The 27,040-nt window shown below is 49.3% G+C and overlaps 1 protein-coding gene across 1 annotated transcript in view; it reads right to left on the bottom strand.

The window, feature by feature from the left end:
- Nucleotides 1-16,737, bottom strand: part of LOC119971767 — a 210,503-nt gene extending 193,766 nt beyond the window's left edge. The window contains exon 1 of the mRNA XM_038807850.1: nucleotides 16,679-16,737. The gene's annotated coding sequence lies outside the window, so the exon portion shown is untranslated. The remainder of the gene's footprint in view (nucleotides 1-16,678) is intronic.
- Between the last annotated feature and the right edge of the window lie 10,303 nt (nucleotides 16,738-27,040).

The raw sequence follows: 27,040 nt of genomic DNA, 5'->3' as shown, positions 1-27,040 counted from the left end.
GCAAAGGGTCGTCGTCATCTGCAACACTGCCTGTGGAGCAGTTGATGAACTTCATTAAGGGGGAATTTTGGCAGCAGCGAAAGGAGACGCAGGGAGAGTGATTGATTGAGATTGAGGAGAAGTGGCCCCTCTTCGTGAGACTTTGGACCATGTGGATAAGCAGTTAGAAGCGCAAGGTGCGATGATCCAGGAGGTGGAACGGGTGGTGTCCAACCAGAGTAACCTGATCGTTCCATTGGGGGTGGAGCAGGCGATGCTGGGAAAGGCCTACAAGGTGCTGCGGCGAGGGTGGAAGATCAGGAGAATCGATCCAGGCAGCAGAACTTGCGAATCATGGGTTTGCTGGAAGGAGTAGAGGGAATGAGTGCCACAGGCTACATTGCGAGGATGTTTGAGAAGTTGGTGGAGGAGAGGATCTTCGATAAGGCCCCAGAAGTGGATCGTGCCCATCGGTCCTTGAGATAGAGGCCGAGGGCTGGGGAGCCTCCTCGGGCAGTGATTGTGCGTAAGCATTAATTCCAAGACAAGGGCTTCCAGTGGTGGCCATGGACTGAGTGGACACACATTCCTGCTCAAGGCGGATTTTTTGGGTCCTTTCCTGCCCGAAGGTCATTGTATTTGAGGACAAAAGATAGGAATGCCCGGGGAAGCTAATGCTCCTCTGGTGTGGCTTGTGGATGGATCTGTTTACAAGGCGTGGTGCAAGAAAGAAAGAGCAGCAGGAGCAGGAAGGTCTTTGTGGTGCGCCACAGGTAAAGATGGTGGAGGACAGAGGGGGGAGGGGGGGGGGGGGGGGGGGGGGGGCGCTGCCCACCTAGTGATCGAAGGAGAAGTTGGTAAAGTTTCTGAACAATAAGTTCCTGCAACAGAGGCAAGAGGCCCTGGAAGACCTGGTCAAGGTGGTGGAATCGCTGAGATGTGGGATCGAGCGGGTTGAGCAGAGGCTGGAGTTGCAGGGCTGGGTGATCCAGATCGGGGAGAAGGCTGTGGGGAGTACGAGGAGCAGTTGACCTTATTGGTGGCTGAGGTGGGGGTGATGTGGAAGAGTCAGAAGAGTCTGTGGGAGAAGGTGGAGGATCTGGGGAATTGCTCCAGGAGGCAAAATTTAAGGAATGTCGGGATGCCTGAAGGCGTTGAAGGTGAGGAGGCCGCTCTGTATGTGGCAAGGATGCTGGAGAAATTGATGGGGGAGGGGCCTTCGACCGGCCTCTGGAGGTGGACCGAGCGCAAAGGGTGCTGAGGAGGAGGCCGCAGGCGGGCAAGTCGCCGAGGGCGATGGTGGTTGTACCATTTTCTGGACAAGGAGAAAATCCATCGATTGGCAAAGCAGACCGCAAAGTATACTTGGGAAGGGAGTGAGCAGCGGGTATGCCAGGACCCGGGTGCAGAGCTGGCGATGAGGAGGGCCAGGTTCAATCGGATTAAGGCCGCCCTCTGGAGGAGCAGCACGGTGGCGCAGTGGTTAGCACTGCTGCCTACGGCGCTGAGGACCCGGGTTTGATCCCGGCCCCGGGTCCCTGTCCATGTGGAGATTGCACATTCTCCCCGTGTCTGCATGGTTCTCACTCCCAGAACCCAAAGATGTGCAGGATAGGTGGATTGGCCACGCTAAATTGGAAACAAATAATTGGGTACTCTAAATTTTAAAAAAAAATGCAGCCCTCTTTGAAAAGGGGGTGAAGTTTGGGGTATTATACCCGTTCCACCTGTGGGTGACTTTCCAGAAACGAGAGCTTTGTTTTGACATGCCAGAAGAGGCAGTGATATTTATGAGGGACAATGGACTGGGAGGAGTGTGAGGACATTGAACTTTGGAGGTGTTTTGTGTGCTTTTTGAAGTGTCTGATCGTAGGTTTTCCAGGGCAAGTCTTTGCGGGGGAGCAGTGATGGTAAGTGCGCCTTTTGTTACTCTTTAGGGGTCGACAGTTGGGATGGTGGGGGCGGGGGCCGGGTAACTGGAGGGAGCAGGGGTGGTTGGAGGTCTTGGGTGGGGCCACCATGCTAGCTGGGCTGCTAATTAATGGGAGTGAAGTGGGGGGTTGTCAGGAGAAAGGCACGGGGGGGGGATGGAGTTGGTTTTTTGTTTGACGGCGAAGGGGCGGGGAGGTGTGCTGACATGGGTGTGGTTGGTGTGGTGCACTTGGGAAGGGATTGATGGCGATGGGCACATCCGGAGGTGGGCCTGGAGGGTGACATGGCGCTGGTGGGGGGGCTGGCTGTAAAAGTGATATGGCTGATCGGCAGCAGAACGGGGCGGGGAGCTCCACGATCAGGCTGTGGAATCTGAGGGGACTGAATGGGCCGGTTAAACGGTTGCGTTTGTTCAAGCATTTGAGGAGTCTGAAGGCGGACGTGGCTTTTTATTTATAATAATCTTTATTGTCACAAGTAGGCTTACATTAACACTGGAATGAAGTTACTGTGAAAAAGCCCCTAGTCGCCACATTCCGGTGCCTGTTCGGGTACACAGAGGGAGAATTTGCTACCTGAATCCCCAAGTACCTAAACCTATCCCTCGCTACCGTAAATGGCATCCCCCCTAAATTAGCCCGCTGTGCCAGCTCATTCACCGGGAATACCTCGCTTTTCCCTACATTCAGCTTGTTTCCCGAGAACCCTCCAAACCTCCCCAACAGGCCCATAATCCTTCCCATACTCTCCAATGGATCCAAAACATACAGCAAGATGTCATCAGCATAGAGTCACACCCGATGCTCCCTCTGTCCCCTCATTATCCCCGACCACTCTGCCAACCCCCTGAGAGCCATCGCCAAAGGCTCTATGGCCAGCGCAAACAGCAGCGGCAACAGCGGGCACCCCTGCCTCGTTCCCCTGTGTAAGCCAAAGCTTTGTGAGCTCATATCATTCATCCTCATCCTCGCTCTTGGCGTCACATACATCAACCGCACCCGTGCCACAAATCTCAGCCCAAACCCAAACCTTCCCAAAACTTCGAACAAGTACCGCCACTCAACCCGGTCAAATGCTTTCTCCGCGTCCATGGACACCACCACCTCCGGTACCAGAGCTCTCGACGGATTCATCACCACATTCAACAGCCATCTTATATTACTCGCGAGCTGCCTGCCCTTGACGTAGCCTGTTTGATCTTCTGCAACCACCCCCGGGACACAATCCTCCATCCTCCCCGCCAACAACTTAGCCAATACTTTCACATCCGTGTTCAATAGTGATATGGGTCTGGAAAGGGAGGCTGTTGTCGGAGGAGCAGGAGGTGAGGTAGTGGTGGCGATCGGGTGGGTGGAGTATTTGTTGAAGGTGCTGGAGAGATTCCAGTTCGAGCAGGGGTTTGTGGATTGGGTCCGACTGCTGTACAAGGCGCCGGCCGAAAGCGTGAATACCAACCGAGTGAGTCTCCAGTCCCTCGATGCACTAAGAGCCATTGTCAGCTTCTCTATTGCCTAGGCGAAGAGCAACGGGGAGAGCGAACATCCCTGCCTTGTCCCACAATGCTGCCCGAAGTACCCCAAACTCACTCGGTTGGTCTTCACGCTCTCGGCCGGCACCTTGTACAGCAGTCAGACCCAATCCACAAACACCTGTTAAGTTATTTTGCTGATCGGGACAGCTGGTTTTCAAACTGTCGTGCCAGATTGTCTTCAGCAGTCACAGGATATGGAATTTTATGCGGGTTGAAGAGACCAGAGAGGTCACTCTCAATCTTGCTTTTTGACTTGAACAGATTTTCATTGAAGAGCCTCGTCAGCTTCTCTTCGATAGCCCTGGGACGGACCTTGCTTAGGTGGAGGGACTCAGAGCCACCAAAAGGAGGAGGGGCTGGGGCGGAGGTGGGGGCCGATATGTGAGCGGAGGGTGAACGCATCCTCGCCATGTGCGAGGTTAAGCCTCATACAGTTCAAAGTGGTGCATAGAGCTCATATGATAGTGGCAAGGATGTGTAGGTTCTTTGAGAGGGTAGAGGATAAGCGTGGCGGTGCACGGGAGGGGCCCACGAATCATGTCCACATGTTCTGGGCGTGTCTGAGACTGAGGGGGATCTGGCAGGGGTTCCCGGATGTGATGTCCGAGGTGTTGAGTGTGTGGGTGATTCCGTGTCCGGAGGTGGCGATATTTGGGGTGTCGGAAGACCCGGAAGTCCAGGGGTGAGAGAGGCCGATGTTTTGGCCTTTGCCTCCCTTATAGCCCGGGGACGTACTTTGCTTAGGTGGAGGGACTCGGAGCCGCCAAAAGCGGGGGTGTGGTAAGCAACCTGGCCGAATTGCTGGGCCTGGAGAAGGTCATGTTCGTTTGAGGGGTTTGGCAGAGGAGTTCACTTGAATGTGGAAGCCGTTTATTGATTTCTTTAAGGAGGATTGAGGGGTCAGCAAGGTGGGTGGGGGATTGGTGAGGGGGATTGGTGGGGGGAGTGGGGGTTAAAATGGGGAAGGCGAGATGACGTCGAGGGGTTGATGTCAGGGGGAAGGCGTGGTGTGGTTGTTTATTGAGTTGTTCTGTTCTTCTGATTTTTTGTGTGTATATGTGAAAATGCCTTGAGGAAAATATTTTCTAAAAATAAAATTCCATGCCAAGGAAAAGATTCTAAAGTGGGCCAAGGCAACACGAGACTGTACCTGGAAGGGGAATCGGATCGATTTACCAGGACATTGGGACTGACCTGGCTGTACGATGGGTGGGGTTTAACAAGGCCAAGGCGTCCCTCTTTCGGAGCAAGGTTCGGTATGGGGTGCTGTGCTGAGCAGCATGTAGCACAGTGATTAGCACTGTTGCTTAAAAGCGCCTGGGTCTCAGATTCGATTCCGGCTCGGGTCACTGTTTGTATGGCGTCTGTACGTTTTCCCTGTGTCTGCCTAGGTTTCCTCTGGGTGCTCCAGTTTACTCCCACAAGTCCCGAAAGACGTGCTTGTTAGGTGAATTGGTCATTCTGAATGCTCTCTCTGTATCCGAACAGGAGCCGGAATGTGGCGACGAGGAGATTTTCACAGTAACTTCATTGCAGTGTTAATGTGATCCTACTTGTGACAATAATAAAGATTATTAAAAGCTTTAAGTAACTTTTCAGGGCAAGGTGCCTGTGTGCCAGGATGGCACTGCCAGGGGTCAGCCCGGGGGGGCGGGGGCATGTGCCCATTAGGGAGGCTGATGGGGGTTTCCAGATGCCTCGGGAAGATTGGTGAAATGAAAGGAGGGTCCAGAAAGTGGGGGGAGACCTGAAAATGGGGTGCAGAGATTGGGGCAGCCAGTCAAAATGGTGCCCGATCTGCGAGGAGCCAGTCCTTCTGGCAAGTTCACCAGTCCAGGGAATCCACTAAAATGTGGCTTGGATGGGGAGAAACTCCCCAAGGCTCAGGAAACCGGCAAAGTGCCAGAAAATAGCGCCCGTCAAGTCAATGCTTGTCTTTGCAGAGTAATATAGTCAGTCCCATTCTATTCCCTAGCCATCTGAATTTATTTCTCTCAAATGCTCATCCAGTTTTCTTTTGCTATCATTAATCTTCTCTCTTTGACCACCCTCATATGCAATATGTTCCTGATCATTAATACTCGCTGCATTAAAAAAAATACTCCTCACCTCTCCTTGGCATCTCATGCCCAAATCCTTAAACTTGTATCCACGAGTCCTTGTACCATAAATTAATGGGAAGAGATGATTATTTTGCCTACCATATTTCAACCTGTTATAACCTCGTACACTTCTATGAACTCTCCCTTCATCCCCCTCAATCTCCTTCCCTCCAAGGAAAACAACTCTCGCTTAACCAACCTAACCTTGAAGCTACAAACCTCTTTTCCTCAAATAAATCTGGTAAATCTCTTTCACACCTCTCTCAGAGTGTACCAGCTACAAGATGCACTGCAGCAACTCAACAAGGCTCCTCCGACAGCACCTGCCAAACCCACCACCATTACCACCAAGAAGGAGAAGGGCAGCAGATACATAATAATAATAATCCTTATTGTCACAAGTAGGCTCACATTAACTCTGCAACGAAGTTACCGTGAAAAACTCCCAGTTGCCACACTCCAGTGCCTGTTCGGGTACACAGAGGGAGAATTCAGGATGTCAAAATTACCTAGCATCTTTCGGGATTTGTGGGAGGAAACTGGAGCACCCGGAGGAAACCCACGCCGACACAGGGAGAACATGCAGACTCCGCACAGACAGTGACCCAAGCCGGGAATCAAACCTGGAACCCTGGCACTGTGAAGCAACAGTGCTAACCTCTGTGCTACTGTGCCACCCATGGGAACACCACCACCGGCAAGTTCCCCTCCAGGACACACACCATCCTGACCTGGAACTTTATTGCTGTTCTTTCACCGTTGCTGGGTCAAGATCCTGGAACTCCCTCCCTAACAGCACTGGGTGCACTTACACCTCATGGTGTGCAGCGGTTCAAGAAGGCAGCTAACCACCACCTTCTTAAGGGCAATTAGGGATGGGCAGTAAATACTGGTCTAACCAGACGCACCCACATTCTGCAAGAGAATAATAACAAAAAAAGGGCTCTCACATTCTTCCTAAAGTGTGGTGACCAGTAAAAACACAAATCATCGCAAAAGTTTGCAAAGTACATCAGCTGGATTGTGGCTAATATGGAACTTGGGAGATTGAGAAACAAACAAGCACTGAACGTTTGGTTGTACGTTATGATGAAGATATTTTAGAAGGCATTTCCTCCCAGGCTTGGTCAAACAGGTCAACCTATCCATCCAACAGGCTGAATTAATTTTGAAGAACACAAACCACTTATTTATTTACTCTTCAAAATCAAAAATAATAAACTCAGCCTGCCCACGTTTACTGACTCAAAGTGGCAACTTAACACAAAATGGTGTTCACTAGGCCTTTCTGGAGTTTAGAAGAATGCGAGGAGATCTCATTTTCAGACTAAGCTGAGGAAATTCTCTACCCAGAGGGCTGTTAATGTTCAGCCAATGAGCTCATTCAAGTCAGAGTTTTGGGCACGAAGGAATCTCGAGACGTCAGACTCAGGTGGCTAAGTGGAGTTAAGGTCTAAGATCACCCAGGATCTTGTTGAATGGCAGAGCAAGTTCAGAAGAACGTTTGACTTCTCCAGCTCCTATTTCTTATGTTCTGGTGAGACTTTTGCTGTTGCTCTCGGGGTTTGTGGATTGTAATCTATTCCTGCTAACGGGATTAAGGGCTGCATGCTCCGGTCCCCCAACCATGTGTTACTCGATGGCACGCCGTTCGCTGGCGGCGGGTTACTCTACACTCACTGCTTGTCAATAGGATTTCCCATTGAAGCCATCCCACATCGCTGGAAAACCCACGGGTGGGGATGCGCTGCCGGCGGGAACAGGAAATCCCAACGGCTGGAGAATTCCTAGCTACCCACTGAAAGTTGCTTTTGCCACCTCAGGAAGGCCCATAGTGCTTGCAGCCAATGAAGTGCTCTTCAAAGTGTACTCACTGGTGTAACAATTTTTGTTTTATAACACTCTAGCAAAGTGTCTTGGGATAGTTTGCTTCGTTACAGGTATGAATATAATGCTGTTGTTGTTATCTGGAAGATTGCGTGATGCGCATTCTACTTAAGACCCGAAGATTTATTTAAATGCACTTTTTTATGAACTCCAGCCAATGAAGTGTCTTTGGAGTGTAGTTGTTGGAAACACTGCAGCCAATTCCTACACAATAAGCTTCTATCAATGTATTAATAACCAGATCATCTGCTTTATGGTGTTGATTGAGGGATAAATATTGGCCAGGACACCAGGGATAATTCTCCTGCTCTTCTTCAAACCAGTGCCATGGAATGTTTTATGTCCACTTGATAAAGAGACAATTTTCACAGCACTTTGAACAGTGCAGCACTCCCAGTTCTGTGCAGCAGTGTCGGACTTTATTTTTGTGCTCAAGCTCTGGGGTGGGACTTGAACTCAAAACTTCCTGGATCAGAGACAAGAGTGACTTGTCCTCTGAAGTGGAAGTTTCATTGTATCAATGGAAACAGACAATAGATGCCAGCTTTTCCAGCAATGCCCATATGCTGACATTGATTGTTTTAAATGAAGGCACGGAAGGACATTATCAGGAAAATTAGTTGAGAGGAATGGCAGACTGAATTGTTATAATTGAGTTGAATTAGGTGCATGACTAGAGTGAGATGATCACTGGTGATCTCTGGTCCAACATGCGTATTGGGGATGACAACCACAGTTCATAACACCACCTGAGTTAAGAGAAAAGGAGCTAGCGTTTACGGGTTACATCATCAGGATGCACCAAAGCACTATGCGGTGACATAGTAGTATTGTCAATGAGCCAGCAATCCAGAGACCCAGGGTAATTCTCTGGGGATCTGGGTTTGAATCCCACCATGGCAGGTGGTGACATTAGAACTCAATAAAAAAATCTGAAATTAAAAAGTGCAGTAACGACCATGAAACCATTGTTGCAAAAAACCCCATCTGGTTCACCAATGCCCTTTCCAGAAGGAAATCTGCCGTCCTTACCTAATCTGGCTTAAATGTGATTCCAGATCCAATAACGTGGTTGACTATGAACTTCCGTTCATTCCAAGGCGATTAGGGATATAAATGCTGGGCCAGTCAACAACGCCCTCATCCCATGAGTGAATTTCTTTTTAAAATTCTCAAGTAGCTGCCACACAATCTACCTGGTGTAGCATGGAAGGAGAAAGTCACTGTCACAGTGCCGTCTTTCAGATGAAGCATTGAACCAAGATACCTTGTTCCCTCTTGGGCAGGCAGATTCTCCCCGTGTCCCGGCCATTATATATTCAGCGATCATCATGTGTAAAACAGATTGGCTGGTTATTATCACATTACTGTTTGTGGCTCTCACAAGCTCCTTGTTTTACACAATTTATCTGCCTCATTTCCTACAGTACACTGGTGACATTGCTTCAAACATTTTGGGTCACTGAAGTTGTGAAAGTGGCTTTATACGTGGATGCCTTTCTATTCTTCTAGAAAGATCCCACAGTCAGGAGATAAATAAATGGGCAGCTCATTTGATTTGGTTGTGTTGTTTGAGGTATTAGCCAAGACAAAAAGAAAGAAGCATTCTTTTTCCTCAAGAAGTCCCATGGGATCTTTTGCATCCACCTGAATAGACCCCAGCCTTGATTTAATATTTCATCCATAAGAAAACATCTCCAACAATGCAGCATTCCCTCCATTCTGTGCACTCTTTTGGATGAAATGTCAAAGGTCCTGCCTGGACATGATTCCAAGAGGAGCATGGATCTCTCTCTTGTTAACATTCATTGCTCAACAGAATGTTACTGAAGAATAGATTAACTGGTCATTTATTTGTCTTGTTATTTGTGGCTCCTTGCTGTGCATATCTTGGCTGCCACATTAACCTACTCGTGACTCTGAGCTGAATTTCCTCATTGAAGGTGAAGTCCTGCCAGCACGCCTGAAAGGTGGCAGCCAACTCCATTTTGGTCTCTGGCAGGACCCTGGTTAGCATATTGCCGGCGGTGTCCAATTAAGAGACCACCACCAGGGTCGCTGCCAAAGTAAGTATGGGAGCCCACCCCAAGTGGTGTCAACCCAGTCTGAAAGCTGGCAGCTCAGCAGCGCCATCGTTAGTGGTGGTCATTGCAGGGACTGCAACACCAGGGAAATAGCAACTCAGTGCTTTGGCTCCCTCAAAGAGGCAAGTTTGGTTGGGGGCTGCCAGGAAAGCGGTCCTTCACATTATGGGAGAGGGACATGGTGCTTCGACAATGCCATTGCCACAGGGCGGCCATAGCTGCTGGGGTCGGGGAGCGGGGGGGGGGGGGGGGGAGGCAGCAATGGTGGGATCACTACCTGGGCCACTCTGTGGGACATCAGATGTAGGAAAATAGTATGGCAGTGGAAAATATCGGGCTTGTCTCCTGATGTATTTCCCCACAGGATTGCCAGCCAGAAGCAGCGATGTGCTTAGAGACATGCTGTAGAATTAAACAACACTGCATAAATGCAAAGTATTTTTTCCACTTTATCAAACAAAATATGATATCAAGCCACCTAAGCACTAGGCTGCGCTGTACTATGCACAGCAATTACAGGTACAGGTGACCAAAAGCAATTGGTCAAAGAGATGGGTTTCAAGGATTGTCTTGAAGAAGCAGAAAGTTAGGAATGTTTAAGGAGGGAATTCCTGAGCTCAGGGCCTCAACAGCTGAAGGTTGGGCCCCCAGTGGTGAAGCAATTGAATAGGGTGCACAAAGGAACATTATTGCAGAGGGTTAAAGGTCTGGAGGGCGATTGAGAGACAGAGAGGGAGAAAACATAGGAACAAAGGTCGCAGGAGCAGGAGTAGGCCATTCAGCCCTTCAAGCCTGCTCAGCCGTTCAATAAGATCATAGCTGATCTGGTTGTGCCTCAACTCCACTTTGCCATCTGCCCCCAAGTAACCTTTGACTCTGTTAGAACAAAGAATAAAGAAAAGTACAGCACAGGAAGAGGCCCTTCGGCCCTCCAAGCCTGTGCCGACCATGCTGCCCATCTAAACTACAATCTCCTGCACTTCCTGGGTCCGTATCCCTCTATTCCCATTCTATTCATGTATTTGTCAAGATGCCCCTTAAATGTTACTATCGTCCCTGCTTCCACCACCACTCGGCAGCGAGTTCCAGGCACCCACTACCCTTGTGTAAAAACTTGCCTCGTACATCTCCTCTAAACCTTGCCCCTCACACCTTAAACCTATGCCCCCTAGTAATTGGCCCCACTACCCGGGGAAAAAGCCTCTGACTATCCACTCTGTCTATGCCCCTCATAATTTTGTAGACCTCTGTCAGGTCGTCCCTCAACCTCCGTTGTTCCAGTGAAAACAAAGCAATTTTATTCAACCTCGCCTCACAGCTAATGCCCTCTATACCAGGCAACATCCTGGTAAATCTCTTCTGCACCCTCTCTAAAGCCTCCACATCCTTCTGATAGTGTGGCGACCAGAATTGAACACTATACTCCAAGTGTGGCCGAACTAAGGTTCTATACAGCTGCAACATGACTTGCCAATTCTTATACTCAATGCCTCAGCCAATGAAGGCAAGCATGCCGTATGCCTTATTGACTACCTTCTCCACCTGTGTTGCCCCTTTTAGTGACCTGTGGACCTGTACACCAAGATCTCTCTGACTGTCAATACTCTTGAGGGTTCTAACATTCACTGTATATTCCCTACCTGCATTAGACCTTCCAAAATGCATTACCTCAATTTGTCCGCATTTAAACTCCATCTGCCATCTCTCTGTCCAAGTCTCCAAACGATCTAAATCCTGTTGTATCCTCTGACAGTTCTCATCGCTATTCACAATTCCACCTACCTTTGTGACGTCTGCAAACTTACTAATCAGACCAGTTACATTTTCCTCCAAATCATTTATATATACTACGAACAGCAAAGGTCCCAGCACTGATTTCTGTGGAACATCACTAGTCACAGCCCTCCAATCAGAAAAACACCCTTTCATTGCTGCTCTCTGTCTCCTATGACCTAGCCAGTTCTGTATCCATCTTGCCAGCTCACCCCTGATCCCACGTGACTTCACCTTTTGTACCAGTCTGCCATGAGAGATCATCCACTGCCCTACCTGCATCAATCATCTTTGTGACCTCTTCAAAAAACTCTATCAAGTTAGTGAGACACAACCTCCCCGTCACAAAACCGTGCTACTTCTCGCTAATACGTCCATTTGCTTCCAAATGGGAGTAGATCCTGTCTCAAAAGAATTCTCTCCAGTAATTTCCCTACCACTGACGTAAGGCCTGTAGTTCCCTGGATTATCCTTGCTACCTTTCTTAAACAAAGGAACAACATTGGCTATTCTCCAGTCCTCCGGGACATTACCTGAAGACAGTGGGGATCCAAAGATTTCTGTCAAGGCCTCAGCAATTTCCCCTCTCGCCTCCTTCAGTATTCTGGGGTAGATCCCATCAGGCCCTGGGGACTTATCTACCTTAATATTTTTCAAGACACCCAACAACTCATCTTTTTGGATCTCAATGTGACCCAGGCTATCTACACACCCTTCTCCAGACTCAGCATCCGCAAGGTGGCAGCCGCTCCATCTCTCAAAAGTCTGTCCTTCTCTGTCTTGAAAAAATTAACTGACCCAACATCCACTGCTTTCTGCAGAAGAGAATTCCACATTCCAACAACGCTCTGAGAGAAAAAAAATCTCCTCATCTCCATGTTAAATGATAGGCGTCTAATTCTTAAACTGTGTCCACTTGTTCGATTCCCTCCCACAAGTGGAAAATTCTCCCAGTATCCACCCTGTCAAATCCCTTCAGGTTCATAGAATCTACAGCACGGAGACAGGCCCTTCGGCCCAAACTGGTCCATGCAAACCAAAAATACCAACTAAACTGACCCCATTTGCCTGCATTTGGTCCATATTCTTCTAAACCTTTCCTATCCATGTATCTGTCCAAATGCCTTTTAAATGTTGTCAATGTCCCTGCCTCAACCACTTCCTCCGGTAACTCATTCTACATGCGTACCACCCTCTGTGTAAAAAAAGTTGCTCCTCAGGTTCCCATTAATTCTTTCCCCTCTTAACTTAAACCAATGCCCTCTGGTTCTTGATTCCCCAACCCTGGGAAAAAGACTGAGTGCATTCACCCTATCCATGCCTCTCCTGATTTAATACACCTCAGTAAGATCACCCCTCAGTCTCCTACACTCCAAAGAAAAAAACCTTAGCCTATCCAATCTCTCCCTATAATTCAGTCCCTTGAGTCCTGGCAACATCCCTGTAAATCTCTTCTGCACTATCTCCAGTTTAATAACATTTTTCCGACAGCAAGGCAACCAAAACTGAACACAATACTCCAGGTGTGGCCTTGCCAATGTCCTGTACAACTGCAGCATAACTTTCCAACTTCTATACTCAATGCCCTGACTGATGAAGGCCAGCATGACAAACACCTTCTTCACTACCTTATTTACCTGTGACTCCGCCTTTAGAGAACCGTGCACCTGAACTCCCATGTCTCTCTGTTCCACGATACTCCCTAAGGTCTTACCATTCACTGTGAAAGTCCAACCTTGATTTGACTTTCCAAAGTGCAACACCCCACACTTATGTGTATTGAACTCCATTTGCCATTTCTCGGTCCACAAGTTACTGCCTTGTACATGCTCATCCAACTCATTGATATTGATAACAAACAGCAATAGATCCAGCACTGATCTCCCATGCACAAAGCCTTGCTGACTACTCGTAATCAAGCCCTGGGCGGGATTCTCCAATAATGGGGCTATGTCCCCACTCCAGTGTCAAAGCACGGTCGTTTCACTCTGGACTTTCCTTAAGAAATTCCTTAAGAAACTCCAGAGTGATTCTCCCACCTGCAAGGGGCTAGCAGGGCCCCGGAGTGCTCCTCGCAGCTCTGGCTGCAGATACGGGGCCCTGCACTTCCGATCGGGTGTCCGCGCATGCGCAAGGTGGCAGGCGCCCTGTGCGACATGGCGGACTCACACCGTGGTCCATGATGAACGAAGTAGGTCCCCCTAAAATCTCGCGTGCCCGCGGATCGGTGTCACCCGATCGCTGCTCCTTAGATGGTCCTTCTCTATGTTTGTTTTGACTGACAGAGTGGCTGATTGACAGGGAAATCCAGTATCTCTTTCCTCTTCACCATCAAACACTCCTCATTAAGGTTAGCAGCATTTGGCCTGTGCTGGCCTTTCAACAGCGTTTTGACAGCAACATTGTGGTCACTCTGAACAAGGCAATAAATAGTACAGCACAAAATAGCTGCAACGCTGAACTTAACCCAAGGATCAAAACAATGGTCTTCAAACCTTCCTGAAAGTGCAGTAAGGCAAAAGGGCCCCAAGATTTTTTTTGATAATTCTAACTGCCCTCTCATTAGCTCATGTTCAGTCAAATAGGATAATGGGGCCATGATTGGTCTTAATCAGAAAACGTATTGCACCAAAATTATTAAATAGATGTGAGTAATTGTTATGTTCTTTGTTGTAGCAGCAAACAGAAAGAATCAGAGGTGGTAGATGTTGAGATTGTATAACATAGTGCAAGGGGTTTATTTACAAGATGCTGCTCAAACAGGGTACAATGGTGAACTCCTCAAAAGCCCACAAAATGCTCTGATTACGTCATTGCGCAACATGTGTCATTACACCAGCCAATGGTGTTATTCTGATACAAAACAGTAATGATAGTCAACAGGACTGGATCGGGAATCCGCCCAGACAGAGTAGGGATGGATGATGCTTGATTTAAACAAGCTGGCATTTATCTAGTCTGATTAGATAAAAGGATTTGCATATATATAGCACTTTGTATTACCTCAGGAATTTGCCGCAGTTTCTGTAACATAATGCTGTTTTACAAGGTGGAGTTCTTGGCCCCAAGTTCATCCCCCAACTTGGAGAACATGTTGCTGTGTCAGTCTTGCCCCTCATCTGAAACCTGCCCCAGCATGGTCAAACCTGCCAGGGGCCTAAACCCTACCAGTATAGCTCCCAGGATCTCCAGGGCTCACAGGCCTCATCGCTACAAGGTCACAGCAGGCAGTGAAGTACAAGAGAAGGCGCAATGGAGGAACATTGTTGCAGCCTTATTGCCTTCCCATGACAAGGAGGATAACTAACTAACTAATAACCTCAGGAAGGCCCAAGTGCTTTACAACCAATGCAGTATGTATCTTCAGAAGGCCACAGAGCAGTCACAAACAATGGATTATTTTTAACCTGCTGTCACTCTACAGGCAAACCATTAGAAACTAAAATTTCCAAATGAATGGGTTTATTTTATTTGTATTATGTACAAGGGCTGAAATGTGTTAAATTGGGACTCGTTTAATTTGATAAAGCTTGTCAATTTATGAATTCAATGAAGATTGAATAGAATGCTCCACTTGTGTTCAGACCGCAACAACAACAACCTGCATTTATATGGATCTTTAATGTAGTAAAATATACCAAAGACATTTCAAGGAAATATTATCCAAAAAAAATTGGCATTAGGCCACAGGAGGAGATCTGAGAATGGATGACTAAACGTTTGAGCAAAGAGTTATGTTTTACCAAAGGTTTTAAAGGGGCAGGAAAGAGGTAGAGGGGTTTAAAGAGGGAGTTCCAGAGGTTAGGGCTAAAGTAGCCAATGATGGGGTGAAGGAAATCGAGGATGCCCACGAGACCAGAATTGGAGGAACGCAGTGTTCTTGGAGAGCTGTGCAAGGTTATACAGATACTATCACTGCACATCCTAATGCATGCCAAGTTTAACTCAGTGAGAAATTGAACTCAGCATCAGACCTTGAAATTCTCCTGGTTGAGAGATAGATTGGCAGCTTTACTATAGTCAGCATAGGATTGTGTAAAACAACAGGGACTTGACATTTCCACTGCATCACCAGTTTAAAAAAAAGCATTGACGCAATTTGTAGCTCTGCTGTATCTGCTTCTGGCCTTATAGGAGCTGAGCCACTTGTACTGCTTATTCTGATAGTAACGGCCAGGCCGTGCACCAAAGTCAGTTACTGACATGAACAACTAAACAAAGAATTGAAAGTTACTTCCCACTCACCCCAAACCTCACCCCCCCCCCCCCCCCCCCCCCCCCCCCACATTTCACACTGCCACTCCCAATCACACCCTCAGGCATACCCCAACTTCCCATACCGCAAGCACCCACCCCACCTCGCCCCAACTCCCACACCATCCTGCACTCCCTCAGTCACCTCCACCCCCTCCATTCTCTCTCTATTTCCTTGCATATTGCTGATGGGAAGGGTTTTGCCCTGGTGCTTCAGGTTGCCATCTCATACATGTTACTGCAGGTCCCATTATATGACCTCCTATCACCAGCATGTCCCACCTGGTCAAACTGCCTCTTTACCTCATCACCAATTTTCCTTATAAGTGATAAACAATAATGCACAAAAAAAGGTTTAAAAAAAAAGATCAGTTTTATTTCAACAGCTTCTATGCCCTCTATCCTGGGGTATTCTCAGCAGCAGTGTCCAGAGGTTAGTCTTTAACTTCTGAGAGACTCCAGTACAACTCTGGAGGGTTGGCAACCCTACTGGAGCTCTAAGCCAGCACTTTACAAAGTTATATGCGAGGGATGACCTCCAAACATCTACCCACCACCACCCAGAACTGTTCACATCCTCCCACAGGACCGCTGCAAAGGAAATGGCACATTCCTGGAGAACACTCCATTCTAACTCCTCACCATCGGTTACCCAAAAGCAAAACAGGCTACCATTGCAGAGAAAACATTTCCATTAGGCTCTGGATACTAGAAAAAATTACAAAAATTTCCTGATGGATGTACGCAATCCAATGGCTCACAACTCTCAAGATCCCTCCTCAGGTTGAGCACTAGTCTTTGTTAAATATTCCACATCCACCAAAAAAGTCAAAAGTGCACATAGTTTCTGTGAGGAAAATATTATTTAAACAAAATGTTCCAAAATCATAATTAATGCATCTGAAAATGAAACTAAATATGACTTAACATCTAATCTCTAGGTAATCCCTAAGCAGTCTAGATGAATCTTGCCGACACACTATTTCAAGCTCACCTCGGTTCTGTTGATGGACCTTGAATTTGTACACCGAATTATGACTGAAAGAAAATCTAAACAGTCATCACCCTTTCAGAAACAAATTCTGACAATATGATTTGATTAAAATGGCTAATAGAATGGCATTTTTTTCCTTTACCTGAGTGGCTGACACGTCACGGAAGGCTTCGCGTCGAAGATCAGTTCAACCGAGGTAGGGTGGCAATCTGCTAAATGGAGGAGGGAAAACATTACTGTTATAGGGGCTGGGAAGGAGAACATGGATTAGAGCCAAGCACAGTGTGCATGGGAAAATATTCAAGGCTCCATCCTTATCGCCTCAAGGATTTGAAAACCGTGAGAATTTTTATGTGTCTCACAAATTCAGCATTACCTGGCCGAAAAGTGAAAACTTTTTGGAGGTTCTTTAAATGAAACAATACGAAGATGAACACCAAGATGCATTTAAGGGGAAGGCAGATGAAAAACACAAGGGTAAAATGAAGAGAAGGATAAGTTGATATGGCAAGATGAAGGAAGGTGGGAAAGAGGCTGATGGAGTAGCCACAAGAAGCAGAGCAGAGCATTTGGGCTGAATGGCCTGCTTCTGTGCTAGAAATTTTCTGTCACTGTATGTAAAGGGATTAATCATTGCAGAGCAACGGGCAAAGAGGGCAAGTGAAGATCAAAATTATGAATTGGCTGCAAATTTTGAGATAATACATTACTGATAAATTCAAACATAAACAATTTAATGATACCCTGGGCATAATCTCTCTGTAATTTCCCAAAAATACATCTCTGTACATTATGTCTGTAAAGGCAAACTGTTTATTTTATATATCTCTATAACCCCAATATAAGTATGCATTTGTTTATCATCATGTACAAAAATAACCAAAATAAGATATATTTTTTAGTTTCTTTTCCTAACTTTTTGTACCCAATTTACAACAAACTGGCTGCTAATACTCAGAAGCACTCATTCCTTGCAAGATTCAGCCGTTACACTCTCTGGACATAGTGTAATGTGCAGAACTAAAACATTTAAGATTCTAAGAGTATGTTACCGCTGGCTGGAGAGTCGTGAAATAGTGGCTGGAGAAGGAATCTTTTCAGTCATGTGGAAGTGGCTTTGGAAGCGGGAGGGTGGGGACTGTTTGAAAACTGCGCGAGTGTTTGTCTACCTGATACAATCCCACCTCTGAATAATCTTGACAGGGGTGAGTACCCCCCACCTGCCCCCACCACCACCCAGTCCGACCACTAAGCAACCCAACAGATTCCTGGAGCCAGTCTCCAACAGCAGGCTAGGGGACTGTTGATTCCTTCTTTACCCATCCAGTAGATGTGGGGATCAGAGGACCATGGTCCTGGTCCCAGTCCATGATGATAGCCTGGCAGGCATAGCCATGGTTTATCTTTAATAATGTCATCAGAGGGTGCTCGATCTCAGTGTCCTCATGGCTGCCTTCCCCCCTCTGACCTGTCTCCCTTCACCCCCTCTGCATTCCTCTCTCCCTTCCCTCCCGTTGAATCTCCCTTCTCCAACCTCTCTGCTAACTCCTCCTCCATGTCCCATCACCTCTTCCTTCCCCACCCTCCCTTTTCTCCCTCCAAACAATCCCTCCCCTCCCCTTAATGCATCTCTCCTTTTCTCTCCAACCTGTCCCCTCCCCTGTTCTCCCATCCCCCCCTTACTCCTAACCCTCCTCCCCGCCTATCCTTGTCTTCCTTACCCTTCTCCCAACTCTCCTCCCTCCTCCTCATTCCACCTCACCTGCCCTTCCTCCCTTCTTCTCCTCCCCTTTCCTCTCTATTCCCCTCCTCATACTGCCTTCCCATCATCCCACCTGCTACTTGCCACCTCTCTCTCCCCATCTCCTCCCCCTCCACTCCGCTCTTCCTCCCCTTCTCTCCCTTACTCCTCGCCACCCTCCTTCCCTCTATTCCCTCTTCACCTCTGGCCCCTCCCATTTGCTAACTCCGCTCCCCCCCCAAAAAAACCCAAACACCTAAAAGTGACCAATTATTTGCAATACAATATAAACGATTGCCATCTCCAGTAGAATCCTTCAATTGACCACCTCACGGTGTATTTGGTCTCGAGGTGAAAAAGCTCCATTAAGTCCCCTAGCCATGCTGAGGCACTAGGCGGTATTAGAAGCGTCCAACTCAACAGGGCTGGCCTCTGAGAAACCAACAAGGCAATAGCAAGGACATCCGTCCCGCAACCATCCGCGGCTCTGGCACATCCGACACCGCAAATGTAGCAGCTAAAGATCAGGGCTCCAGCTCAATGTTTAGGATCACTGACATGGTGCTGAAAAAAGAGACCCAAATCACCCAAAAGCTTGGGGCAGGACCAGAACATGTGCGTGTGGTTAGCGGGCCCTCTCAAACAGCGCTCACACCTATTCTCAACCCCCGCAAAGAAACAACTCATACTGGCTTTAGTAAGGTGCGCCCTAAGCACTACCTTGAGCTGAATCAGGATCAGCCTCGCACACGAGGATGTGGTGTTCACCCTGCAAAGGGCTTCACTCCACACCTCCTCCTCTTCCAATCTAGGCCCCAGCTCTTCCTCCCATTTGGTCTTCATCCCCTCCGCTGAGACCAGACCCTCCCCCAAACTCCATCTATACATACTAGACGTACTACTCTCTTCTGACGCTGAACAGGAAAGGATCCTCTCCAGCAAGGATGATGGCGGTGCTACTGGGAATGCCAGAAATATCGGTCTAACAAAATTTCATACCTGGAGGTACCGAAATGAGCCCAAGAGCCCGAATTTCTCTTTCAATTCTTCCAAATAAATAAATAAATGTGCATTGATTTCAAACTTACTAACTGGTGTATCGAGTCATTGATCAGTATTCGGTTTTGAACCTTGTGGTGGTATCAGAAAGATACCTGGCGACTCTTGAGAAAAGGTAATTAAAACAGAGCAAATTAAGGAAAGCATAACGAGCAACAGTGTAAATTCTGGAGAAAATGTGAAAATGGAGAATAAAAATATTTTGCAAAAAAAAAACGATTCCCCCTCACTACCCTCTCTATCCCCTCCTTTTACACCCAGCTCCCCCAAACCCAAACAAAACACAAAGAACCCTGATGCACGATCAATTGCACAAAGACTCAGATTGGGTACAACTGTGGCTTTATTGCAGTAAGATGCGTGGCCTCCCACAGCAGCTGGCGAAATGGCAGTTGAATGGAGGACACCCATATTTATACTCCTCCTACTGGGCGGAGCCAGCAGGCAGGGGCTACCGGCGAACCTGTAATACAGGTCCTACCTTAAATCACCTAATACAGGTGTAACAGTAGTTTACCACATTCACCCCCTGTTAAAAATGAGTCCGGCGTGGGTGGTGTAGAACTATATACAGTAGTGAAAATTATGTACAGTTTTTTATTAGAAAGGAGAGGAAAAAATGTTGGAAGCACCAGGGGAGGATGGCGCCTGGCCGGGGAAGTGTGTATGGGTGGAACCTGCTGATGCCAGGTCCCTGAGGGAGACAGTATCTTGGCGGCCGTCGGGGTACGCCACATAGGCATACTGGGGGTTGGCATGGAGCAAGTGTACCCTGTCCACCAATGGGTCTGCCTTGTTGAGTCGGGCGTGCCTACGGAGCAGGACCAGTCCTGCAGCTGCGAGCCAAGTCGGGAGCGACACCCCAGATGTGGATTTCCTGGGGAAGGCAAAAAGACGTTTATGGTGTGTGTTATTCGTAGTGGTGCACAGTAGTGACCGGATGGAGTGTAGTGCATCAGGGAGGACCTCCTGCCAGTGAGAGGCTGGGAGGTTCCTGGACCGTAGGGCCAGCTGGACGGCCCTCCAAACTGTCCTGTTCTCCCTCTCTACCTGCCCTTTTCCCTGGGGGTTGTAGCTGGTCGTCCTGCTGAAGGCGATTCCCCTGCTGAGCAGGAACTGACGCAGCTCATCACTCATGAATGATGATCCCCAGTCACTGTGGATGTAGGCGGGGAAACCGAACAGAGCGAAGATTGTGTTGAGGGCCTTCATGACAGTGGCAGACGTCATATCAGGGCATGGGATGGCGAAGGGGAACCTGGAGTACTCATCGACCACACTGAGAATATACATGTTTCGGTCGGTGGAGGGGAGGGCCCATTTGAAATCCACGCTGAGGCATTCAAAGGGGCGGGAGGCCTTCACCAGGCGCGCACGGTCCGGCTGGTGGAAGTGCGGCTTGCACTCCGGACAGACCTGGCAGTCCCTGGTGACTGTCCGTACTTCCTCGACGGAGTAGGGCAGGTTGCGAGCCTTGACAAGATGATACAACCATGTGACCCCCGGGTGACAAAGGCTGTCGAGTAGGACGCAGAGTCGGTCTACTTGTGCGCTGGCACCTCGGGATAGGGCGTCTGGGGGCTTGTTGAGTTTGCTGAGGCGATACAGAACCTCGTAATTATAGGTGGAGAGCTCGCTTCTCCACCGCAAGATTTTATCTTTTTTGATCTTGCCCCGCTGCGTGTTGTTGAACATGAAGGCTACCGACCGTTGGTCAGTGAGGAGAGTGAATCTCCTGCCGGCCAGGTAATGCCTCCAATGCCGCATAGCTTCAATGATAGCTTGGGCCTCCTTTTCGATGGACGAGTGCCGAATTTCTGAGGCATGAAGGGTGCGGGAAAAGAATGCCACGGGTCTGCCTGCCTGATTGAGGGTGGCGGCAAGTGCGACGTCTGATGCGTCGCTTTCTACTAGGAAGGGCAGTGCGTGCATCCCGGCCTTGGCTATGTCTGCTCTGATACGGGCTAAGGCCTGTTACGCCTCAGCCGTAAGGGGAAAATGGGTGGACTGAATGAGTGGGTGGCCCTTGTCCGCGTAGTTTGGGACCCACTGAGCATAGTACGAAAAGAACCCCAGGCAGTGTTTGAGGGCCTTGGGGCAGTGGGGGAGGGGGAGCTCCATGAGGGGGTGCATGCAGTCGGGACCAGGCCCCAGAACTCCGTTCTGGACCACATAGCCGAGGATGGCTAAGCGGGTCGTGCTGAACACACACTGCTCCTTATTGTAGGTGAGGTTGAGGAGAGTGGCGGTGCGAAGGAATTTAGCAAGGTTGGCATCATGGTCCTGCTGATCATGGCCGCAGATGGTGACGTTGTCTAGGTACGGAAAAGTGGCCCACAAACCATACCGGTCGACCATTCGGTCCATCTCCTTTTGTAAGTCCGAGACCCCGTTAGTGATGCCGAAGGGGACCCTGAGGAAGTGATGGAGACGACCGTCCGCCTCGAAGGCAGTTTATGGACGGTCCGATATACGAATGGGGAGCTAGTGGTAGGCGTATTTTAGGTCAACCGTCGAGAAGACCCGGTACTGCGCAATCTGATTGACCATATCAGATATGAGTGGGAGGGGGTACGCGTCAAGCTGCGTGTACCGATTGATGGTCTGGCTATAGTCCACGACCATTCTATACTTCACCCCAGTTTTAACAACTGCCACTTGAGCTCTCCAGGGGCTGTTGCTGCCCTCGATGATACCCTCCCAAAGCAGCCACTGGACCTCGGACCTGATGTAGGTCTGGTCCTGGGTGCTGTACTGTCTGCTCCTGTTGGCAACGTGTTTGCAATCCGAAGTTAGATTGGCAAAGAGGGAGGGGGGGTCGACTTTTAGGGTCGCAAGGCCGCACACAGTGAGGGGTGGTAGGGGCCTACCGAATTTGAGGGTGAGGCTCTGGAGGTTGCACTGGAAATCCAGGCCTAGTAATAGTGCAGCGCAGAGATTAGGAAGGAAGTAGAGGCGGAAGCTGCTGAATTCTACGCCCTGGACTGTGAGAGTGACTGTGCAGAACCCCCGGATGGGGATGGTATAGGATCCGGAGGCCAGGGAGATTCTTTGGTTGGCGGGGTGGACCGCGAGGGAGCAGCGCGGGTGGATGAAGCTTTCGGTGCTCCCGGAGTCCAGCAGGCATAGGTCACGTGGCCATCGATTTTCACCGTAGTCGAAGCGGTGGCCAGGTTGTGTGGCCGAGACTGGTTGAGCGTCATCGAGGCGAGCTGCGGTTGATTGTCACTGGTGTCAGAAGGCGAAGAGCGTGGGGGGCCCCGGTTGTGGAATGTTGTCGGCGTCCATGCCCCGTAGGGAAGACAAGATGGCGGCGACTGAAGATCCTGCGGGAGACAAAATGGCGATGCCCATGGGCCGTACGATGCTGTAGCGGAACAAGATGGCGGCGCCCATGGGACTCACGTGGACTGAGGGGGGGAAGATGGTGCCGCCCACTGGCCGCGCATAGCCCCGGGGGGGTGAAGATGGCGGCGCCCACTGGCCGGTCACAGCCCCGGGGGGTGAAGATGGCGGTTCCCACTGGCTGCGCGTGACCCCGGGGGGTGAAGATGGCGGCTCCCACTGGCCGCGCGTGGCCCCGGGGGGTGAAGATGGTGGCTCCCACTGGCTGCGCATGGTCCGGGGTGGTAAAGATGGCGGCGCCCATTGTGCGTGTGTTAGGGGTGAGGGGGCGATCACGGCGAATGCGCAGGCCTGGCACACTGTGGCGAAGTGGCCCTTTTTGCTGCAAGCCTTGCAAATGGCGGTGCGAGCCGGGCAGCGTTGGTGAGGGTGCTTCTGCTGGCCGCAGAAGTAACATCGGGGACCCCCGGGGTGCGCGGATTGGCGTGTGGCACAGGCGTATTGGCTGGGTAGGGCCCCGGCTGGGGAGGCCGTTTGCGGGGTCCACGAGGGACAGGAGGGGTGGGCCGCGCGGCCGGAGGGGTAGGCCTGAGCATTACGTGAGGCGACCGTCATGGAGAGCGATAGCTTTTTAGTCTCCACTTATTCGAGCGTGGCCCCTTCGAGCAGTCTTTGGCGGATGAGGTCCGACCCAATCCCCATTACAAAAGCATCGCGCATGAGGAGATTAGAATGTTCGGTGGCCGTGACAGCCTGACAGTCACAGTCCCGGACGAGTGGGATTAGGACCCGCCAGAAGTCTTCAATGGACTCACCAGGGAGTTGAGAGCAAGTGGCGAGTACGGGCCTGGCGAAGAGTGAGTTTGCTTTCTGCGCATGGTTCTCTTTGAGGAGCGTCATGGCGTCCGCGTAGGTCGGGGCGTCCTGGATCAGCGGAAACACGTTGGAGCTCAACCTTGAGTACAAGATCTGTATCTTCTGAGCCTCCGTCGGTGTGTTGGTCGCTGAGTTTATGTAAGCCTTGAAGCAAGTTAGCCAGTGATTAAAGTCTCTTCTGGCGTCGGTCGATTGCGGATCCAGTTGCAGGCGATCTGGTTTGATTCGGAGGTCCATCTTGTAGAAAATCTTACTGCAATAAATTGATGCACGATCAATTGTACAAAGACTCAGACTGGGTACAACTGTGGCTTTATTGCAGTAAGATGTGTGGCCTCCGACAGCAGCTGGCAAAATGGCAGTTGAATGGAGGACATCCATATTTATACTCCTCCTACTGGGCGGAGGCAGCAGGCAGGGGCTACTGGCGAACCTGTAGTACAAGTCCTACCTTACATCACCTAATACAGGTGTAACAGTGGTTTACCACAAACCCCCTCCCCAGCGGACATGTTAATATCCTTTAAAGAAGTCAATGAACAGCCTCCACCTTGTGGATAACCCCATCTCCATTCCTTTCCTTTTTCATTCCTTTACTCCATTCCTTTGCATACTGTTGCAACCGGTCCACATCAGACGCCATTTCCCTGGCCCTACACTCATCCCTAGAGTAGCTCGAAAATAAGGACTCCTACATCAGACTCCTATTTATTGACTACAGCTCCGCCTTCAACACCATAATCCCAGCCAAGCTCATATCAAAGCTCCAAAACCTAGGACTTGGCTCCCCACTCTGCAACTGGTTCCTCGATTTTCTGACCAACAGACCACAATCAGTAAGAATGAACACCAACTCCTTCTCCACAATAGTCCTCAATACCGGAGCCCCGCAAGGCTGCGTACTTAGCCCCCTACTCTACTCCCTGTACACACACGACTGCGTGGCAAAATTTGGTTCCAACTCCATCTATAAGTTTGCTGACGATACGACCATAGTGGGCCAGATCTCGAATAACGACAAGTCAGAATACAGGAGGGAGATAGAAAACCTAGTGGAGTGGTGTAGCGACAACAATCTCTCCCTCAATGCCAGCAAAACTAAAGAGCTGGTCATTGACTTCAGGAAGCAAAGTACTGTACACACCCCTGTCAGCATCAACGGGGCCAAGGTGGAGATGGTTAGCAGTTTCAAATTTCTCGGGGTGCACATCTCCAAAAATCTGTCCAGGTCCACCCACGGCGACGCTACCACCAAGAAAGCACAAGAGCGCCGATACTTCCTCAGGAAACTAAGGAAATTCGACATGTCCACGTTAACCCTTACCAACTTTTACAGATGCACCATAGAAAGCATCCTATCTGGCTGCATCATAGCCTGGTATGGCAACTGCTCGGCCCAGGACCGCAAGAAACTTCAGAGAGTCGTGAACACAGCCCAGTTCAACATATGAACCTGCCTCCCATCCATTGACGCCATCTACACCTCCCGCTGCCTGGGGAAAGCGGGCAGCATAATCAAAGATCCTTTCCACCCGGCCTACTCACTCTTCCAACTTCTTCCATCGGGCAGGTGATACAGAAGTCTGGGAACACGCATGAACAGACTCAAAAACGGCTTCTTCCCCACTGTCACCAGACTCCTAAACGACCCTCTTATGGACTGACCTCATTAACACTACACTCTGTATGCTTCATCCGATGCCAGCGCTTATGTAGTTACATTGTATATCTTGTGTTGCCCTATTATGTATTTTCTTTTCTTCCCATGTACTTAATGATCTGTTGAGCTGCTCGCAGAAAAATACTTTTCACTGTACCTCGGTACACGTGACAATAAACAAATCCAATCCAATCTAATCCAATCCTCTTCTGGTGAACTTGATTTTTTTCTAGGTGGAGGAACTCTGCCAATGCCCTCACCCATTCCCCCACTTTCAGCAGCTTTGAGTCCCACCAGCACTTGGAGGAAACCCATGCAGACACAGGGAGAATATGCAGACTCCACCACAGACAGTGACCCAGCGGGGAATCGAACCTGGGACCCTGGAGCTGTGAAGCAACTGTGCTAACCACTGTGCTATCATGCTGCTCCCGGTACCTTTCCCTGGTAATCTCCCATAACAGCTTGTCAAGAATAACAACAACTTGCATTTATTTAAGAACTTTTATGTAAAACATCCTGAGGTGCTTCATCGGTGCTTTATTCAATAAAATTTGATGCTGAGCCACACAAAGAGATATTGGGCCCGATCTAACTAAATGGAAATGAGTCCCATAGCGTTTAGCCGTGTGCTTCCTGCCACTCGCAGCACTGGGAAACACCCTGCTATCTAAAGTCCGCTCGCCAACCCTAGCCCTAACTCACTATAAGGTGGTCCCTAACCCCACACCCATGCAGTTCACCCCAGTCCGATCGCCACCGTGCATTGGCAGTGCCAGATTGGCACCCAGGTGTCACTGCCAGGGTGCCAGGCTGGCAGTGCCAGGGTGCCCAGGTGGCACTAACAATGGCAGGGTATCACCCTTCCCAGAGGGCAAGGACTTGGGTCCTCCAATCCCCTGGGAGACCCCCATGAGTGCCATTCTATCTCGTCCCCATTTGTGGAGACCAGCACTGAACGGCACTCGCCTAAGGTCTCCAAGGCGAAGATCCCAACTGCCTCCCTCTAATATGCCAGTTTGCCGAAACGTGATCCTGCCCACAATGGGCGGGCTTCATATCGCTGTGTCTCATGAGATCATGTTAGATCTCGTGAGGCAAGTGCAGCATGGTGGTTAGCACTGCTGCCTCACTGTGCCGAGGTCCCAGGTTCGATCCCAGCCCTGGGTCACTGTCCGTGTGGAGTTTGCACATTCTCTCCATGTTTGCGTGGGTTTCACTCCCACAATCCGAAGATATCCACGCTAAATTGCCCCTTAATTTGAAAAAATGAATTGGGGACTCTAAATTTATTTTTAAAAAATTATACTTTCTTTTCCTCTATCAGATACAAAAATTAACCTGCCACATAGGCTGAACCAACTAGTTTGGATCTCTGGATTACCGCCATCTTCCATTTTGGAAATAGGTGGTACCTTGGCCACTCTCCAGTGTTCTGGCACAGATCTGCGCCCAGATGTATAATTGATAGGACACTGCAATTTCCCCCCCTCAAGATACTAGGATATAGTTCATTAGGCTCTCCACATTATCATCCACCAGCCTAACTTTACTAAACATTTTTATTTTGTCCATCATATCAGTCATCTCGCTCTCAGCCACTTCAAGATTCCCTACCCCCCTGATATCCTCCTCTTTAGGGCTTTTTAGCACAGGACTAAATCACTGGCTTTGAAAGCAGACCAAGGCAGGCCAACAGCACGGTTCAATTCCTGTACCAGCCTCCCCAAACAGGCGCCGAAATGTGGCGACTAGGAGCTTTTCACAGTAACTTCATTTGAAGCCTACTTGTGACAATAAGCAATTTTTGTTTCATTTCTTTA

Source organism: Scyliorhinus canicula, chromosome 9 (assembly GCF_902713615.1).
Source record: "Scyliorhinus canicula chromosome 9, sScyCan1.1, whole genome shotgun sequence".
Taxonomy (NCBI): domain Eukaryota; kingdom Metazoa; phylum Chordata; class Chondrichthyes; order Carcharhiniformes; family Scyliorhinidae; genus Scyliorhinus; species Scyliorhinus canicula.
Note: the sequence above shows the minus strand (reverse complement) of the source record. Positions and strands in the feature narration are given on the sequence as shown.